The 7,837-nt window shown below is 46.7% G+C and overlaps 1 long non-coding RNA gene across 1 annotated transcript; it reads left to right on the forward strand.

Annotated features, from left to right (window-relative positions):
* On the forward strand, window positions 4,337–6,875 carry LOC110434387. The gene is made up of 3 exons (XR_002451878.1): window positions 4,337–4,489; window positions 5,196–5,264; window positions 6,646–6,875. It is a non-coding gene; the product is annotated as an uncharacterized LOC110434387 (long non-coding RNA).

A 7,837-nucleotide genomic window follows, 5' to 3' on the forward strand; every position in this document is an offset into this window, starting at 1 on the left:
GATCCTTGAGGAGGGGAAGCTGCTCCCAGCCGCCTCTCGTGGCGTGTATGAAACTGGACTTGATGCGGGAGGTCTCTTTCATATCCTGCGAACCAAGGGTCGAATGATTAAAACACAAAAACCCAAAGGGCACCACAAGGATTGAAGCTCAAAAAGCACTTACAAAATAAGCCGGGCCGAGCCCGTTGTTGATAACGTCCGAGAGGAGCCCCACCACATGTTTCATCCAAAGGCGGAGCTCCTCGACGTGTTCCCACTTCTCTGCCTCCTTCCGATCGTCGAGGAAGATGTTAGGCTCAGACGGGTCGTGGGAGGCCCGGATACGGATGCGATCGGGGCACCAGTGCTCCATCTCCCGGTCGGCCCGCGCCTTTACGCCGCGGATGCCTTTGGCTTGGCAGGAGCTATCGCCACCTTGTACGGCTTTTGCTGCGTTGGATGCCCGGTGTTCCTTCTTTGCGGCGGTCGGAACCTAGCACCTGGGGCAGGAGGACGATACTGTTGTCGCCCCGCCACTGGTGCCCTAGACTGAGATGACCCAGCTTCAAAAGCCCTCTTACAAGACTTGGATGCACTGTAGTTGTTGTTATTGTTTTCCTGGGTCAGACACTCACTGATGTAAGCATTGAAGGTAGCCTGGGCTCCTATACCCATAGTCTTCAACATCTTCGGGCTCAAGCCTCTCTGGAAACTAGCGATCTTCTTGGCTTCCGTGTTCACATACTCGGGGGCGTAACGAGTGAGATTGTTAAAAGCGTGTAGATGCTCCTTTACAGACTTCGTTCCCTGGGACAGCCTCATGAACTACCCAACCTTCATTTCCACCACACCCGGAGGAATGTAATTTCCCCAAAAAGCGGTAATGAAGCGGTTCTAGGTGATTGGGGTCCCCTCTGGGTAGGTGGTACGGTGATGGGACCACCAAATCCCAGCAGGTCCCTGCAACTGATGCGCTGCATACTGAGCCTTAAGTTCTTCAGTCATCCGAAGAAGACGGAACTTTTGCTCCATGGTGTTGATCCACCCATCTGCCTCAAGCGGTTCTAGGGCCTCCTTGAAGACGAGTGGTTTGGTATCTGTTGGGTATTTTAAACACAAACAGAAAAATCCGCAAGCGCACGGATACCGATGTAGCCTTCACCCGGGAGTATTCCAGAGTATCGATTTTCCACAGGGAACGTGAGTGTACTAATTAAGATCCAAGATCGCCCAAGGATAACTATATAATTATTTTTGGTGGGAAGAGAGGAAGTTTCCTGAGAGTTCTCAAGTCGATCTAAGAATCAAGAATTACTTCAAGATTATCTATATCGGGACATCAGAGCATGTTGATATTTGGGAACGCAATAAGGAATTGATCCGCAAGCGCACGGATATCGGTGAGCACTTCACCCAGGAGGTTATCCAGAGTATCGTATTTATTTTTTTACCACTAGGAGAAAGAGTGCATCTGACTAACCAGTCTATTACTACTAACCCTTTAGGCAACAAAGAATGTTCTCGATGTGAGTGATAAATAGAGAAGACTACAACCGTAGTCTCCTTCTAACCTTGGCAAGGATGATCTACTGTTCTATTGGGGAGGCTAACGGAATCTAGACACCACAAAGGATGTTCAACCCACACCTATAAACCCTATCCTTCCTGCTAACGAGATATGGTCTGCAAAGGTAACTCGGAATTTTCACGTTCCTCACTACTACCACAGTCTAGCTAGTCAGGGAATATCTATGAGTACCCCAGCCTAAACACCACGTTTACGCCAGCAATGATTACTCTAAACTCTATGCAAAGAGATTAAAGTAAACTCATAAACCAAAAGAACAATAAAACAAGAACTTACTAGAATTTAGAAGTCGAAATACTGAAGAATCCTAGGAGCAAGCCTCGGGTTAGGAGAACTTGATCCAGCAGGTACAAGCTTGGAGTAGACACCGACATGCCAGCCTTCCACCGATCTACACCTCCACTCTATATCTCTCAATCTAGTAGAAACTAGAAGATCTATTTCTACTTACATTGGTTGCTAAGCCTAAAAAGAAATATTATTTAGAGAAGAGGTTTTCCTTCGAGGGCACCCCTCAATCTCTATGACAACTTCTTGTCTCCTCCAGGGGCCAGGGGGGTCTCCTTATATAGTCCTCCTCCTCTATGCATTTTTGGGTCAGTAGGCGAGGTGGTACTACATTATCCTTGATCCATTAGGTCGGTGGAACATCGTGTGCGAAGAGAGTCCCGAACGTAGTACAGGAGGGGCCGAGTGCCCAGGTCCTCAGGGCGGGCGCCCTGGGCCTGGCCCCTTTCGGCCTCTGCTTTCTTCCCGTGGCTTCTGGAGTCTTCTAGATGGTAGAAAATCGCACGGCGTGTTGATATCTCTATGTAATCCCGACATGTGGGCCTTTCTTCCTTATTTCCTGATAACCTCCTGCAGAAACAGATAAACAACAAAACTCGTGGAATTTTGTCAGATCAAACCCTAATTCTAGGTGTTGGTTGCATATTGGTCCTTTCCCTTGTTTATTTGATAATTAAATTTGATACTTAAGAACAGTCAACAAATACCCCCATACTTAGGCTTTTACTCGTCCTCGAGAAAAGGATGGTTAAGAAAAATATCTGGGGTAAACATTTTAAAACATTCTCTTTATAATTGCAGGGTATTAAAGATCCACTGTGTACTGTAGTCAGGGAAGTATATGGTTAAGAGTAAAGATCCTTTCTTCTCAATCCTGTCACTAGGAGTTTTTTGTATATTTTTGAAAGAAAGTTAGCATACCTTTTTATCCTCATAGGTTCTCTCAAATCACTCATTATCTTTTATATATCTCACTGAGGTTGTTTTAATTTGCAAAAATTCTCAAGCATACTTACTTTGCATTTATTGCCTGATCAAAACGGGATCCGAGGAGGGGAATGTCATACTCTTAGATCAAAGACTTTGGAAATTAAAATCTTTGTCAACTCTTGCTGGCATATTGCATATTAGAGGGACCATGGGCTATCATTTTCTCTTTTTTTAAGTGGATACCGAGGTATCCCTAATTCTACTGCCGGACACTTGTCCTTTTTTTCTGTGAGGTTGTCGAGCACTTGCTCCTTTTTATTTCCTCGAAATATCTTTATTTTTGCATAGCCCATGCCTCTAATGCAATAATACTTCGGAAGAGTGAATCTTTCTGAATAAATGTCTTGATCTTAGGAGCATGATAAATGTAATAACCCTAAAATTTACCTGACACAAAAATCCCAACTACAAAATTTTTTCTGAATTACCCCATGATTGATGAGTGGCATGTAGCAAGCCTCACCACATTGCATTCTTTTTTGTTATATTGTTCACCCTAGGTTTATCATGCATGCATATTTATTTTATTGCATTTTATCCCATGGCGGGTGATTGGAATTTATTTGGATTTTTGTATTGTTGCTCACTTCTTATCTAAGTGATTAATTAACAATTAAATATTAATACAAATTACTTGCCATCACAAGTGGCTAAGTTCTAATCATAATTAACACCCAATTGTCAAACTTATCTAAAGACTAATTAAGTACAAAGGAATATAGATTAGGAAGGGCAAATAGGAATAATAATGAAAGAGTAATAATAAATGAATAATTGACAACTAACAAATAAATATTAAATCTGAAATGATTCCAAACTACACACCTAAAACCTAATTAGATAAGGAGTAAAAGAAATAGAAAAGAACAAAAATAAAATAGAAAAGATAAGGAGAAGAGAAAATAAAGGAGAAGGAAACCCCGGGCTGCAGCTCCAGCCCAACCGGCCGGCCTGTCTCTCCCCCTCCGTCTTCCTCAGCTCCCGCACGACCCGCTCAGCGCCGCGCTCTACTCAGCGCGCCTCGCGTGCTCCCGAGCTCCACCGCTCGCACCCACGCATGCAGGACCGAGCTCCACCGCTCGCGCCTCCGCTGCTCCCCCCGCGACACATGCAAGACCGAGCTCCACCGCTCGTGCCCACGCATGCAAGACCGAGCTCCACCGCTCGCGCCCACGCATGCAAGACCGAGCTCCACCGCTCGCGCCCGCGACACATGCAGGACCGAGCTCCACCGCTCGCGCCCACGCATGCAAGACCGAGCTCCACCGCTCGCGCCCACGCATGCAGGACTGAGCTCCACCACTCGCGCCCACGCCATGCGTGCACCGCTCGCGCCCGCGACACATGCAAGACCGAGCTCCACCGCTCGCGCCCACGCCCTGCGAGGACCAAGCATATCCACGGGAGAGCATCCTCGAGCTCCATAAGGAGCCCCCACCGAAGCCACATCGCCGACCGCTCTACCACGCGCACCACGCCACTTCGCCTCCGCGCTGACCGCCGCTGCCGCGCCGAACGCCGCACCGTCGCCGCGATCCCCGTCGACGTGCCGCGCCACCTCGCCACAACACCGACGCCGCCGTTCCCTGCTACCGTCATCCCCGCGCCCTGCTCCGGACCTGGACGCCGCGCCCTGCACCGCTGGTAAGCCGCCGCGTTTCACCCCCTGATCCACACCGCCGCCGTCGCGCCGCGCACAGCCGCGCCATGCTGCGCTCGCCGCACGCCACGCGCGCCCCCGCGCGCGCCGAACACTGCCGTCGTCGCGCCGCGCACAGCCGCGACCTCTGCTCCCATGCGCGCCACAAACGCCGCCGTCGCTCCTGCCTCGCTCGCACGCACGCTGGGACGAGGGGAGAAGCCGCATGGGCCTTGACCCCCCTTTCGGCCCACGAGGTCGCCCGCAGCACTGGCCCGAGAGGAGGGCAACCAAGCAGGCTTTGCCTAGTTTCGGCCCACGCACGTCACGAGAGAAAGAAAATGGTTTTTCTTTTAATAAATTGGAATAAACTTTGAGGATGCATAACTTTCTCGATTTAACTCCGATTTAGGCGATTCAACTTGCGTCGGGTTCGTCTCGACAGGATCTACACAATAGAGCTATAGTCCACCAGCTTTTCATTAATTAATTTTAAGGTGTTATTTAATACATTAGACAAATGCCAGATATCATAGAAAATTCATATCTCGATCATACGAACTCCGAATTTTACACAAACATCGAAATTTATATAAAATAAATTTCTACTTGATGATAAACTTCTTGTGTGCATTTGGATCTTTTCGCTGTTATTCGTTCTTTGTGCTCATATATAGGGGGTCGTTTCCGCGACCAATAATCCACGTGCAGAGTCAGAGGAGGATCGGACTGACGAGGACCGTGAGTATCGGGAGGAGTTTGGCGACGACTACTCCGAAGGTGCCACATCCCACCCACTTTCGTAGATCTCATTACGCATTGCAAATATTAGAATTGCTAGTGCTTTATATTTCTGTTGATATAACTGCTGTTATAGGGTTGCATAGTAGATTTACTATTCTTGTACCCTACCTTGTTTTACCTATCACCCTGCTCACCCGCTGATAGATTAGACACACGCTTTTATTATATTTCTACTATATTTATATTCTTCGGCTTATATCGATGATGTGACGCCGATGGTGAACCTAAGGGGATGGTTTGGCTTGGGAAGTCGAGCCGAGTGATCTTGTTGGATCTGGGGCTTATGGTGAGGATGTGTGGTGGTCTTGGTGTGTGTCTTGGGTGTGTGAAGGGTGAGGGTTGAGTCGACCAGGCTGGGATCTACGACGAGCCAGTGGGGCGAGTCATGCCGTGGAATGAACTGGACATTCCTGTTGGATATACCTGTGGCGGGTAATTATGCGGTGGAGATGTGTGTGAGGTGAACCCGGTATAAGTCTCTGGCGGGAGGAGCTTCGGGTGGAGGTGCTGTGGTGGCACGTTAAATGGAAACCCTAATGAAGATATCCTAGCTTGGTCACACCTAAGGACTGACAGTGCTAGTAACCGGATCATAGGAATCCTTGCTTTCCACTCGCTTCCCATGGGGGGGAGACGGCCGAACCACCAGGTAGGGTGATGCCACTACTACTAGGCGAGGATGTGTTAGGGAGGTATGGGCAGGTTGGTCTCACACCCTCCCGAGACGATCATGGCTCCCTATTTGGGACAGGGGACATGACTTCACAGTTTCAGCCACTCCAGGTGGGGTGCTCCAGGGTTGAGAGGTAGAGTGTTATTGTCCTAGGCCGGCAGGCGCCCGGAATCAGCCTAGTTGGTGACGGCCAGCGATGAAGGAAGATCTTGTGGATTAGTAAAACCTCTGCAGAGTGTATGGTTGATCGATCGATACATATGCCGTCCTTTCGGCTATGGACCCTTCCTGTGTTCTGTTTTCACTAGACTAGAGAGAGGAGTGTTCTACCTTCCCCGAGAGGTACTTCCGGCCGCGAGCCATAGGTTGAGGGCTGTGGGCCACTGAGACACGCCGAGTGGGAGTTGGCATGTCGACCTGAGTGTGGGTTATGTTGGTGTTGGTGATGGAGATGGATATGGTATGGTTTGGGATGGTATGGAATGGAGGGTGATGGATGGTGTATGGGTTTGGGTTGTGTTAAAACTTGACTATTACTATATTTAAAACTTGATTACTATTGCATAGGAAAACTAGAGCCCCATTTAGGCCTCTTCAATTTACCTTATTTGCATCCAATTCCACAAAGCAAGCGCATAGGGTGGGAGTGGCCAGTACAAATCGTATTGATACTTTGGCATACAGGTTCTTATGATTCCGAGGGATATAGCAACTAGGGGGTTCGTGCCTTCACTCAAGTCGATGGAGTTTCTACCTTCCGCATCTATCGAGCTGTTCCGGTTGATAATTTAGATTTTGTTTCTGCCATGTGGCAATGCAATAATGTAATACTCTCTATTCTTAATGCTTTTGTACGATGTATGGATGATGATTATCAACTGGAATTGGGTAATTTGATTTAAATGGTCATTTTACACTTCGACTATGTGGATTTTCCCCTTCGTGGAAAATCAGGTCGTTTCAATAAATCACTCAACAAGGGTCTAACTCATTTTGAACAAACTCAATACAGAGTAGATAGCTTTTATAACCATAATTAATATTTTCAGTTTTATCGGGCATATAAAACACTAAGGATGGTAGCTAGAATTTTGAAGATTTTGAAATAAATTCTCCAAGCAACAATTATATCAAGAATAAGAAACTCATACTCTATCATCTCACATTCCATAATGACTTAAGTAACACAGGGTTTTAAAAATGATTTTATAATAGTTACAAGTTTCAGGAAATATCACAGAATGAGATTAATCATGATTAGAAATATTTTAATCTTTTTAATGTATCATGTCGGAAACAGTATTCTGGATAATCAAGATATGTGTATGTGTAATGTAAAGTGTTAAGTGTGTACCTGAATCGTGGAGTGGTGTAGTCGGAGTGTGTTTGGCATGTTGAGGGATCTCCCCCATACTTGTTTTCTGCTTTCTTGCACAAAAATAAAGTAGAGACACACAAGACATAATAATAATAATACTCTTTATTAATCTTGAGGCATTTATTACAAAAGACTAGTAGTAAACTGATAGCAAACTGATGATAATAGTAAACCTAAACCGAATTTAAAGAGAGATGACTAAGATGCATTGCCTCAAGGTCTAATCTAGATAATTTAGCGGCGCTCTAATTCCTTAATCTTCTTGTTGGCACTGGCAAGATCATGCCTAAGGCCTAGTATAATGGTGTTGTGGTTAGAGAGCTGCCCAGTGAGGGAATTAATCGAGGACTGGAGGTCTATGATAACTCTGTCTAGTCTGCGAACGTCCTCATCAATATCCATTATAGTCTTGCGACACTTGGGAGGTGTCTCAAAAGCATTGAGAGCGTGCTTAGGGGCTGCCTTTGGAGGGATGAAACAGACTTTGGCTGCTCTAAT

The sequence above is a fragment of the Sorghum bicolor genome, chromosome 4, assembly GCF_000003195.3.
Source record: "Sorghum bicolor cultivar BTx623 chromosome 4, Sorghum_bicolor_NCBIv3, whole genome shotgun sequence".
Taxonomy (NCBI): domain Eukaryota; kingdom Viridiplantae; phylum Streptophyta; class Magnoliopsida; order Poales; family Poaceae; genus Sorghum; species Sorghum bicolor.